Source organism: Bufo gargarizans, chromosome 1, assembly GCF_014858855.1.
Source record: "Bufo gargarizans isolate SCDJY-AF-19 chromosome 1, ASM1485885v1, whole genome shotgun sequence".
Classification (NCBI taxonomy): domain Eukaryota; kingdom Metazoa; phylum Chordata; class Amphibia; order Anura; family Bufonidae; genus Bufo; species Bufo gargarizans.
The window spans coordinates 654,523,754-654,536,885 of record NC_058080.1 but is presented as its reverse complement, the minus strand read 5'-3'; positions in this window follow the sequence as shown (position 1 = coordinate 654,536,885).

Below are 13,132 nucleotides of genomic sequence, written 5' to 3'. Positions count from 1 at the left end.
TTCAATGCCTAAAATCTGCTTAGAAAATGTGTGCACTTTACACTGATATCATGCTTTTTTTTTCTGCTCGCAGTTTCTTCGTTCAGTTATATAGTATGCAAATTACTGTAAATTGGATGGCTGCAGCCTAATGTGTAAAAACGTTTCTTCGGGTTGTAGCAAATACAATTTTATAGATGACAATGAAATAGATAAAAACTAATATACATTGTATTCCAGATCTGCACTGTGTCTTAAGTTTGGTATCATTATAGGAAAGGTAGGCATACAATGTTGTCAGGTATTGAGGAAGAAAAATGTCTATGTAGATGAGTCATAGTTCTTAAAGTGGTTTTCCAAGATTTTAATATTGATGGCCTATCTTGTGGATAAGCCATGAATACTGATCGCGAGGGTCCGACACCCCGCACTCCCGATGATTAGCTGTTTCGGAGTCCCAGCCAGCACTACGCAGATCTGTCCATTGTGTAGTGGATAGAGCTGGCTACAGCAGTGCTGTTCACTATGCTGTGTAGTACCCCCGCACCCTCGCTGATCAGATAATCATGGCCTATCTTGAGGATATGCTATCAATATTCAAATCCTGGAATACCCTTTTAAAGGGGAATGGGATCTAAATGTACATTTAGGGTATCTTCAACAGAAGATGTGGGGGCACTTGGTCCCCTTTTTGTTCCCCTAGGAGTTAGTCCATTATGGAAAATCTCTGATAAAAGACCCAACAACCAACATCAATATTATTGCCTGACATGTCTGACTTGGTAGAATTCCTCTTTAACCTACTAACATTTAGGGATAATGCAGACCAGAGCTATGACTGCAAGCTCCTAGGCTGCAAAATCAGTAACATGGCTCCCCATCTAACACTGCTAACCTCATATGGGGCAGAGGGATGAATATGAATGTGTGGCTAGCCTTTAGAGCACAAAACGAGAGACCTACCAGTGCCCCTAAAGGCGTATTTACACGCCCCCATGATGAGCAGCAAATTTACGCGTTACGCAGCGTTCACCTCCACAGTGTGAGAACGAGGGATCACTATTGCCAGAAACGATCATTTAGATGCCTGCACGAATGACAAGCATTTCCCTCGTTCATTGGGCGATCTCCTGCACCCTTACATGGGCAGATTGTCAGGAACGAGTGTTCACGATTGTTCATTCCCGATAATCTGCCCGGTGTAAATCCACCTTACTACATGGGGTAATTAAATGATTATTCATCAGAGATGCTAACAAACTAATGAATAATCATAGTAGGAAGCTACAGCTTATACCGGAGTGTCCCTTTAATATGATTATAAATTTACAAGAAGGGCTCCAGATAAACCATGACAGAGCTCTATTGGGGAATTCTGTATTGTGCTGCAGGATGCAGTCTAGACATATCATTTAAACATTGATTCAAGTTCTCTTTCTCTCAAATCAAACTTGTGCAATGTTCTCAAGAAGCAGGGTTTAGCTCTAAATGTAAGATTCACAGAAAATATATAACACAAAGTTAGAGGCAAAATACTTTGAAGACGCCATACTAAATGTTAAGAAGATCCTTAGACATGTTCATATCTATATTGAGGAGTACCTACACGTATGTTTAAGGCTACTTTCACACTAGCGTTTCTATTTTACGGTATTGAGATCCCTCATAGGGTCTCAATAACGGAAAAAAACGCTTCAGTTTTATCCCCATTCATTGTCAATGGGGACAAAAAGTAAAAACCTACAAATAATTGCGAGTCCGCTTATAAACAAATATCATTTTATTACATAATTACAAACATGAATAAAATACATTGATGCAGGGTAAAGAAGGCGACATCAACTGGAGGTCAAACACAGCGCATAACACGTCCACAAATCGCCCATCAGTATACACATGATTTACATAAAGTGCAAGTGCAAAGCTGAATTTATTCACAATCAAAAGGACATAGAACGTTTACCCCGACGCGCATTTTGGCTAACCTTCGTCTGGGGATTCGCCTCTTAAGTAAAAACTGTACAACACTTGTTCTACCATCAATCTAGCATAGCATACAGAATACTAGTGATAGCTCTGTGTCAGGTCATCTCACATATTTAGTGTTTATTTTTATTTTTTGGGAAAAACCGTATGCATCAGTGATTGAGAACAAAATATTAGGGCTAAATCCATTTCTAATCTACACACAGTTCCATTTTTTTAATTTTATTGTGTGTGTGTGTGTGTTATTGAATTTAATGAAACCTGCATATATGTGATTAGTAGTACACCAATACAAAGTGTTGGGCAACAAGTTACCTGTGTGTCATAATGTGAAATTGAGCCCTTAATGATCCGTTTTCGTTTATTTAACCCCTTCGACCACTGTGATATACCGGTACGTCTCGGTGGTTGAGGCAATGTATGGAGCGGGTACCAGCTGTATCATAGAGTAGACACCCGGCCACACTGACGGGGAATGGCAATTGCAGCGAACTCCCTCATTTAACCCCTCAGATGCCGTGATCAGTGTTGACTTACCTGTGAAATTGTGCATCAGGCCTGGCCCTTAATCATCTGTTTTTGTTTATTTTATATCCACACGGTTGGAATTTTCTTTTTGGGGGGGGCTGTTCAATGAAATTAAAATCAAACCAGTATATAGGTTATCAGTACAACAAAACACTGGGTATTGCACGAATTTTATCAGTTTATTTCTGTCTCTACAAGTTTCCAATAATTTTTTTGGGTTGTAGTAGTAGTAGGCCACAGTTGTCCCTACTGGTTTCGGAAAGGTGCAACATTATTGTTGAGGGAAAAAGTATGAGATTGTGGATCGTAGCAGGATGACGTGGAGGTGTCACCGCCAGTTCTGTGAGAAGGTCTGACAGACGTCCTTCTCTACCTCTTGCATGATGTTCTTTGTTTTGGTTTCACTTTCTCATCTCATTTCCTTCTCCCAGGTGTCACCTATTTAGACTAATCCTCTTTCCTTTATATTCCCTCCCATACTGCCTCACTTTGCGGTTTATACTACTTCCTAGATTGAAGTGTTCACAGCTGGAGGCTTTTGCTGCTGTTTGTTTAGATAAGTCCTTTCATGTATTGTGTTTCCATGCTGGCTTGATTCTAGGTGACCCTGACTCCCTCCGTATGAAGTGCAGGGAGCCGGTGGTCGTGTCCCCTCACTATTATAGGGTTTTTATGTGTCACACAGTCTTAGGTACGTGGGCATACAATCGTCTACCTTTTGAGACCCAGTCAGGGTGAGCTCTTAGGGTTTTATAGGGGTCACCTATATGCTCCTTAGTTTGGGATCAAGCCAGTCGGACGTTTTATTTATAACTTCCAGCTATCTGCAACATCATCCGTGACAGGAGGTGACTTTGGAGTCTGCAGAGCCAGGGGTCCCAACGTTGCTCCTGCTCGTCCCCCTTGCTGCCCCAGAGAAGGCTTTTATTGGAGCCGTTCTCAGTCTTCACTTACTCCTCCTAGTGGGGCACCTTTCTTTTTTCTAAGAAGTGGCAAAAAAAATAAACCCCATCATGTCCAACAGCAGATAGTCAAGAGAGTCTCCCTGTTGACATCTTGTGTCAGAGCCGTGACTGTTTGGCATGCCCTGAGGAGGAGGTTGGGGGCCCTATGCATAGCTGTGTTGATGATGGTGGTAAATCCCGAGACAGGTGGCAGGAGATCGGTGAGACTGGCAACACGTAGTTTGATCTGACATGTTTTCCATTTGGATCAAATGACGTCTGTGTTGTTTGTGGTGCTTGCCACACCTTCTTTCCCCAGGTGTGGCTATTAGGGTCATTTAACCTTCTCTATTTATAGTTGCTTCTCCCACAATGCGGGGCGATTTATAGCTTCTGTTTGGACCTTTTGGATAGATTGTAGTTGGATCTCGGCTGAGTTCCTGGTGCTTCCACTGCTCTTTTGCAGTAAAGTTTTTCCTTTCCCTTTTGTATTTTGTTTGGGTTCTGTGTGATGCATTTCCCTATTGTTTGTATTAGGCCTGAAGGAGACTCCTGTTTGTCCTTCCTTTTGGGGGAACAGTGTCACCGCCACTTCTGTGAGAAGGTCTGACAGACATCCTTCTCTACCTCTTGCTTGATGTTCTTTGTTTTGGTTTCACTTTCTCATCTCATTTCCTTCTCCCAGGTGTCACCTACTTAGACTAATCCTCTTTTCTTTATATTCCCTCCCATACTGCCTCACTTTGCGTTTTATACTACTTCCTGGATTGAAGTGTTCACTGCTGGAGACTTCTGCTGCTGCTTGTTCAGATAAGTCCTTTCATGTATTGTGTTTCCTTGCTTGCTTGATTCTAGGTGACCCTGACTCCCTCCGTACGAAGTGCAGGGAGCCAGTGGTCGTGTCCCCTCACTATTATAGGGTTTTTAGGTGTCAAACAGCATTAGGTATGGGGGCATACAATCGTCTACCTTTGAGATCCTTGTATGTGCTTAGCAGTCAGGGGGAGCTCTTAGGGTTTTATAGGGGTCACCTATATGCTCATTAGTTTGGGATCAAGCCAGTCGGACGTTTATTCATAACTTCCAGCTATCTGCAACATCATCCGTGACATTATAAACCGCCATTACTGTCTTAAGCATGGATCCGGTTTCAGCCTTGATTGACCGCATGCAAGGTCTTTCACTGGAGGTAGCAGATCTCCGTAAAGCTGTGTCTCAGTTTCAGGTGACCGGTTCTGCTTGCGTTCATGGAGTTTGTTCCGAGCCTAAGATCTCGCTTCTGGATACGTTCTCCGGGGGTAGTGAGAATTTTGTTCGCTTTAGAGAGGCTTGCAAACTCCTTTTTCGCCTACTTCCCCATTCCTCTGGTGATGAGGAGCAGAGGGTGGGGATCATCATCTCGCAGCTCAGGGATAACACTAAGTCTTGGGCCTTATCGTTGCTGGTGGGGGCACGGCCCCTCCGATCAGTGGATTAATTTTTTGTAGCCCTGGGGCAGATATATGATGACCCGGATCGTATTGCTCTGGCTAAATCTAAACTGCGTCTTTTATGCCAGGGTAAACAGTCCGCAGAGATATATTGTTCTGATTTTCGGAGATGGGCAGCTGATACTGGTTGGAACGATGCTGCACTCCGAAGTCAATTTTGCCATGGTCTTTCGGAGGGATTGAAAGATGCATTTGCTTTTCATGAAAGACCTGCCTTGTTGGAGTCTGCCATGTCTCTAGCTGTTCGTATTGACAGGCGTCTTAGAGAGAGAGGAGAGACCACTCCTTCCTGTCATATTTAGCCCAAGGACAGTGGGGCTGTCTCATTCAGGATGCAGGGGTCTCAGTCTCTCTCAATCCCCTCTGAGCAGGAGGCCATGCAGCTGGGTTTGCTTGCCTCTGATAGTAGAGGATTCAGCTCTCAGAGGAGGGTTTGTTTCTGTTATGGGGGTATAAATCATTTGGCTAATGTTTACCCCTCTAGGAGATTCGAGGAGTTTTCTGAGGGTAATAAAAAAGAAACAAAAATAAAAAAAAACCTCTAAAAACTTTCCATTTGCTACTATTGGCAAGGTTGATGCGGAAATTGAAGGTTTGCCGTTTGCTTGTAGTTCCCGTTTTCTCCTACCTGCCAGGGTGGCGCTAGACAGCAAGAACATTGTTTGTGAGATTTTTGTAGATAGTGGAGCAGCTGTCAATCTCATTGACAATCAATTTGCTATAACGCATGGTTTCCAGGTATGCACTTTGGAAAAGGATATACCTGTTTTTGCTATCGATTCAGCTCCACTTTCTCAAAGATCGTTAAAGGGCATAGTTCACAATATCCGTTTGACTGTGGGTGATGCTCATGTTGAGGATATGTCATGTTTCATCCTAAGCGGATTACCTACTCCTCTAGTGTTGGGGCTACCCTGGCTCACTAAACATAACCCACCATTGATTGGCAAGCAAGGCAAATAAATGGTTGGAGTGACTTTTGCAGAGAGAATTGCCTCACGGCGTCTCTTTCAGAGGTTTCTACCAAGACTGTACCATCTTTTCTCTCTACATTTTCGGATGTGTTTTCCGAGAGTGGTGTCCAGGAGCTGCCCCCTCACTGAGAGTACCATTGCCCTATTAATCTCATCCCAGATGCCAAGCGCCAAAATCACGTTGATACAATCTCTCCCAACCTGAAAGAGTTGCTATGTGTACTTATATCTCTGAGAGCCTTGGACACACATCCGACCCTCGAAGTCACCTGTTGCTGCAGTTGTTTTTTTGGGGGGGGTCAGGGAAGGGGACAAATGGAAGACGGCCTTCAATATCCCTGAGGGTCATTTCGAGAATTTGGTTAAGCCCTTTGGTTTGATTACTGCTCTGGCCGTCTTCCAACATTTTGTGAACAGCATTTTTTATCATTTAATAGGGAAATTTGTACTGGTGTATCTAGATGACATTTAGATTTTTTCTCCTGATTTCAAAACTCATAAGGACCACCTAGTCAGGTCTTGCTCATTCTGCAGGAGAATAAATTGTACGCTAAACTGGAAAAATTTGTGTTTGCGGTTCCGGAGATTCAATTTCTTGGTTTTCTTCTCTCTGCTTCTGGTTTTCGCATGGACCCTGAGAAGGTCCGTGCTGTGCTTGATTGGGAGCTTCCTGAAAATAAGAATGCGCTGATGCGTTTTTTGGGTTTTGCCAATTATTACAGAATGTTCATTTTGAGTTATTCCTCTGTTGTTAAGCCACTCAGTGATATGACTAAAAAGGGGGTAGATTTTTCCTCCTGGTCAGTAGATGCGCTTAAGGCCTTTTCTAGTATCAAAGAGAGTTTTGCTTCCGCTCCCATTTTGGTACAACCTGATGTCTCTCTACCTTTTATTGTTGAGGTGGACGCTTCTGAGGTGGGTGTGGGTGCGGTCTTATCTCAGGGTCCCTCTCCTGCCAAATGGTGACCGCGTGCCTTTTTCTCAAGGAAACTGTCTTCTGCAGAGAGAAATTACGATGTGGGAGATAGGGAGTTGTTGGCCATCAAATTAGCTTTTGAGGAATGGCGCCATTGGTTAGAGGGAGCCAGACACCCTATTACCGCGTTTACCGACTATAAGAATCTGGCCTACTTGGAATCAGCCAAGCATCTGAACCCGAGACAGGCCAGATGGTCTTTGTTTTTTCTAGGTTTAATTTTGTTGTCACGTTCCACCCTGGGGTTAAAAATGTGAAGGCGGATGCCCTGTCACGTTGATTTCCGGGAGGGGGGAACTTTGAAGACGCGGGTCCCAATTTGGCTGAAGGGGTGGTCGTCTCTGCTCTATATCCTGATTTGGAGGCAGAGGTTCAGGCAGCCCAGGCAGAGGCTCCTGATCTTTGTCCTCCTGGGAGGTCGTTTGTGCCTCTCGCTTTACAACACAAGGTTTTTAAGGAGCACCACGATACTGTCCTTGCTGGGCACCTGGGGAGTAGAGCCACAGTAGATCTCATTGCTCGGAAATTCTGGTGGCCGTCTCTTCATAAGACGGTTGAGGGTTTTGTGGCAGCCTGCGAGACCTGCGCTCGTGCCAAGGTTCCTCATTCACGGCCATCGGGTTATCTCCTCCCGTTACCCATTCCTTCCCGTCCTTGGACGCATCTGTCCATGGACTTCATTGCGGACCTGCCTCGTTCCTCGGGGAAGACTGTGATTCTAGTGGTAGTGGAAAGAAAAATGGCGCATTTTTGTTAGTTTTAGCAAAATGGCGCATTTCATTCCCTTTCCTGGGTTACCCAATGCTAAGACATTGGCGCAAGCGTTTGTTGATCACATTGTTAAATTGCATTACATTCTTTCAAACATTGTTTCTGATAGGGGCACGCAATTTGTTTCCAGATTCTGGAAGGCTTTCTGTTCTCGCTTGAGGATTCAGTTGTCATTTTCTTCTGCTTTTCATCCGCAGTCGAATGGTCAGAACTAATGCGTCAATCAGAATCTGGAGACATATCTGCGCTGTTTTGTGGTGGAGAATCAGGAGGATTGGTATTCTTTTTTGTCCCTTGCTGAGCTTGCTTTAAATAACCGACGCCAGGAGTCCTCTGATAAGTCACCATTTTTTGGTGCATATGGGTTCCATCCACAGTTTGGGACATTCTCCGGAGAGGGGTCTTCTGGTTTACCTGATGAGGAGGGATTTTCCTCGTCTTTGTCATTTATTTGGCAAAAGATTCAGGGTAACCTGAAGAGGATGAGTGAGAGATATAAGCGTGTGGCGGATAAGAGACATGTGACTGGTCCGGACCTGAATGTGGGTGATCTGGTGTGGTTGTCTACAAAGAATATAAAACTGAAGGTTCCCTCCTGGAAGTTGGGTCCTAAGTTTATTGGGCCTTACAAGATCTTGTCCGTCATCAATCCCGTTGCCTTCCGTCTTGATCTTCCTCAGACTTGAAAGATCCATAATGTTTTTCACAGGTCCCTATTAAAACCTTATGTCCAACCCACTATACCCTTCTCTTTGCCTCCTCCTCCGATTTTTGTTGATGGTAATCTTGAATTCCAGACCTCTAGGATTGTGGATTCTCACATTGTCCGCGGTTCTCTCCAATACCTTGTTTATTGGGAGGGTTATGGTCCTGAGGAGAGGATGTGGGTCCCAGTGGCGGACATCAAGGCCACTCGTCTCATCAAGACTTTCCATAGGTCTCATCCTGAAAAGGTAAGTTCTGAGTGTCCGGAGTCCACCCGTAGAGGGAGGGGTACTGTCACCGCCACTTCTGTGAGAAGGTCTGACAGACATCCTTCTCTACCTATTGCATGATGTTCTTTGTTTTGGTTTCACTTTCTCATCTCATTTTTCTTCTTCCAGGTGTCACGTATTTAGACTAATCCTCTTTCCTTTATATTCCCTCCCATACTGCCTCACTTTGCGGTTTATACTACTTCCTGGATAGAAGTGTTCACTACTGGAGACTTCTGCTGCTGCTTGTTCAGATAAGTCCTTTCATGTATTGTGTTTCCTTGCTTGCTTGATTCTAGGTGACCCTGACTCCCTCCGTATGAAGTGCAGGGAGCCGGTGGTCGTGTCCCCTCACTATTATAGGGTTTTCAGGTGTCAAACAGTCTTAGATACGGGGGCATGCAATCGTCTACCTTTGAGACCCTTGTATGTGCTTAGCAGTCAGGGTGAGCTCTTAGGGTTTTATAGGCGTCACCTATATGCTTCTTAGTTTGGGATCAAGCCAGTCGGACGTTTATTCATAACTTCCAGCTATCTGCAACATCATCTGTGACAAACAGGTAGTCTCGTCCCTGCCATTAGTACCAGGGTCCTATAGGGCTTGATAGGACTCTAGGTATTTCTTCGTATGAACTCACCTACCTTTGGGGTCTGTTCATACTGGTAGTCAGTCAGGATTTTGGTTAGGGTTTTCACTAGGAGGTGTCCATTTTCCTTTCCTAGTTCTCAGGCCTGATTCCCTGTTCCCCCTTTCCTTACTTTGCTCGGTGTGGTGTTTGCCTTCCACACCAAAGCATGACAGGCAGTCAGGGAAAACGCAGAGCAGGGGAGGGGGTCCCAGGAGCCCACACTGGTATCTCACAGTCTAATAAAAGTGTCAGGGAAGGTGAGGACTCTGATGACGATTGTGCTGATTGTGCCATCAGACCTGCCAATCATCATGTTCTATATGGCTGCTGCTGCTTCCATCATGTCACTGCCACCATCATGCCACTGCTGCGACCTGCCAACCATCATGTTCTGTATGGCTTCTGCAGCTGCCTCCATCATGCCACAACCTCTATCATGCCATTGCGAGGCCTGCCAACCATCATCTTTCGTAAGGCTGCTGCTACCTCCATCATGCTGCTGTCTGCGCGCCGCACATATTGTCCCTCTTTGCGATTTTCAAAAGTATGATACCTTTTCCACTTCCACACTGCAGTGCTGCTGCTCCCAATTAAAAGGGACAATTTGTTTAGGTTTGTTCGCAACAAGCCACTTTTTCTTCTGACAATCAACACTTTGTGTGTGTGTCATATGGGCTTACATTCTGACCCTGTCAAGGCATAATTTTTGGACGTTTGGTCCCCCAAGCCACTTCTTAATTATTTTTTTTTGTCTTCCCATAACACTGAGTGTGTTTAAACATCATCTGCCCCAATATGGGATCATTTTTGGATGCTTTGAAATATGAAAAAGCATAACACCTGCCAGGGCAGTGTGTTTTTAAACATGTTGTATATTAACGCTGTCAAACATGCAGTTACCCCTAGCTATGTATGTCACTGTCACTCAGACATCATCTACTATTGCTGTCATTGCGTTTGGGAGCTTGATAATTGCAGAGGGAAAATAAAAAAATCATAAAAAATAAACGAAAAGAGATAAAAAGATTTCCTAAAAATTATGAATCCTAGGATGCTAGAGTGGGTTATATACCAATATTTAGGGCAATTAGACTAACTTCGGTTCGGCCCAAACCAGTGGCGTGCCTAGGGTGTTTGGCAACCCGGGGCGGGTCCTTTCTCTGGCACCCCCCACCAATACTTTTAAAAAATTGTACACAGTAGTTTTGTCCAGATATGTGCCCTCTCATGGTAGTTATGCCCATATTGTGCCCCTTCAAGATAGTTATGCCTTCACTGTACAACTTTCACAGTAGTTATGCCCACAATGTGCTCCTTTAAAGTACTTATCCCTTCATTGTGCCCCCTTCACAGTTGTAATGCCCTCTTTGTGCCTCCCTCACAGTAGTTATACCCTCTCTGTGACCATTTCAAAGTAGTAATGCCCTATCTGTGCCCCCTTCACAGTTGTAATGCCCTCTCTGTGCCCCTTCAGAGCAGTTATGCCCTAACTGTGCCCCCATAACAGTAATAATGCCTTCTTTGCCCCTTCATAGTAATAATGCCCACTCAGTGCCCTGTAACAGTTATGCCCACCCACTTTACAAGAGTAATGCTCTTTCATAGTAGTAATGCCCATTGTGCACCTTCATAGTAGTAATGCCCATTGTGCCCCCTTAATAGTAGTAATGCCCATTGTGCCCCCTTCATAGTAATAATGCCGACTGTACCTCCTTCATAGTAATGCCCATTGTGCCCACTTCATAGTTATAATGCCCATCGTATACCATTTATAGTAGTAATGCCCATCGTGCCCCCTCCATAGTAGTAATGCCCATTGTGCTCCCCTAATACTAGTATTGCCCTCTGTGCTCCTTTGTAGTAGTATTGCCCTCTGTGCCCCTTTGTAGTAGTATTGCCCTCTGTGCCCCCTTTGTAGTAGTAATGCCCTCTGTGCTCCCTTTGTGGTAATAATGCCATCTGTGCCCCCTTTGTAGTAGTAATAATGCGCTCTGTGCCCCCTTTATAGTAGTAATAATGCCCTCTGTGCCCCCTTTGTAGTAATTTTGCCCTCTGTGCTCCCACCATGGTAGAAATGCCTTCTGTTAAATAAAAAAATAAAACACAGTACCTACTCACCTTGTCCCGTTCCTGAAGCTCACAGTCCTCTCTCCCCTACAGACACAGATCAGTCTGCAGCACGGTGTGGGCGGAGCTTATGCAGATTTCTGAGCTGCAGGCTCTGCCCATACGCCGGCAGCGCGATCTGTGCCTGCAGGCTGAATGGTGGCACGGGAGAAGTCTTCCTGCTTCTCCATTCAGTGCAGGAGAGACAGAGTGCAGAGAGCTGAGTGACAGGACCACATCTATATTGATGGAAGCGTTTATTGCTTCTAGGCTCTGGCACCCAATGAGAGACGGCACCCCCTCTGGGCACGCCACTGGTCCAAACTGAAATTTTTTAAAAAGTCAGCGAACCTGAACCGAACTGAATCTCAAGTGATTTGTTCCTCTTTAATGGAAAGCCTTCACAAGTTTAGAAAACCACAGCTTTTTTTTATTCATTTTTGGTTAAATCAGGTTTAATTGAAGTAAAAAAAGACAAATTTCAAGTATCCACTTAGGAGTTGTAGGAAGGCGCAAGGGGCCGTCATTGATGGAAGGTATGTGTTACCGCGGTTCCTGGCCTTGGTTAGGTAAGAGCCAGTAGTTTTAAGTGTCAGCGGCAGCTAGTGCTGATTGACACTGGTTCTTGTTAGTATGGCTGTTAGTAAAGCCAATTCGGGCCAGCTCTTACTGAGAGTGGCCAAAGTGCTTGGTGGGTGGCTGCTCCCCATGCTCCAGGCCGGGTCTTTATGGCCTATATAAAAACCCAGCTAGCAGTCTCAGCTGGGTGTGGATGATCCTCCATCTGACAGGGAAGCTGTGGAGACTCTGTTTTGGGATCTGTGAATTGGTGCCATGCTAAAGGCTTGAAAGCCACATTCTGGAAACCTAAAACCTGCTGTGGACGGCTGGGGGAACACTGCTAAAATGGGTGAAGGTTTTGTTCTATGGACATTGTATGGTGTGAACAAACACCAAGACTGTGAATGGTCATTTTGTGTTTCATTATGTGTGAATAAACAGCGAACTGTTTAATTTAAAGACTTTGTGATTGCCTCTATGCTGAGTCCGCTAGCCTGTCTACCAGAGCAAAACCCCACAGAGCGCATAAGCATATATGTTCACAGATACAACCTCTACCTGTCGTATGACCTTGTGAAAATACTCAAGGGACTGGGGGGAAAAAGACACAGACACATCACAGGGAGTAAGCAGGAACACATCTGAGCTAATAAAAAAAAACTGCATACATTTAAATATCTGTCATTGTGAAAGGTTATTGGTTGTGGACTAAATAATATAGTACCTGAATTTAGCATGGTGGACCATCTCCTAACCAGATATGATATTGAGGGGAAGCCCTGAAAGCAGTCCAGGGGAACTAAAAGGAACATGAATCTGTATATTTAACTGTTTTGGCATCCTCAAGATTTTGTGCATGTTTTTGTGTGTTTTTGTCCCAATGGACACAAGTTCATATGTTTTTTGATGCGGTTTTAAAATTCCCTAAAATTCCTCTGAGGACCCGACCTACAAGTTTTCATTTTAAAGTTCAGTTTAGTCTTGTATTCAGTATCCAAGTCTTTCTTAACAATATATGGTATAGTATTCACCAACAAGGTTACTTTGAAGGGTCTGTCCAGTTTGGAAAAAATAATTTTCAAGTTCCTGATAAGGGAAATTCTCCTTTCATAGACGAGGGGTCCCTAATGATCTCAATCAGACCTGTGTAATATATAATTTCTGTTACACTGGCGACCCATGTCTGTTGCTGCCCTGAATGTTCCTATTAGGAA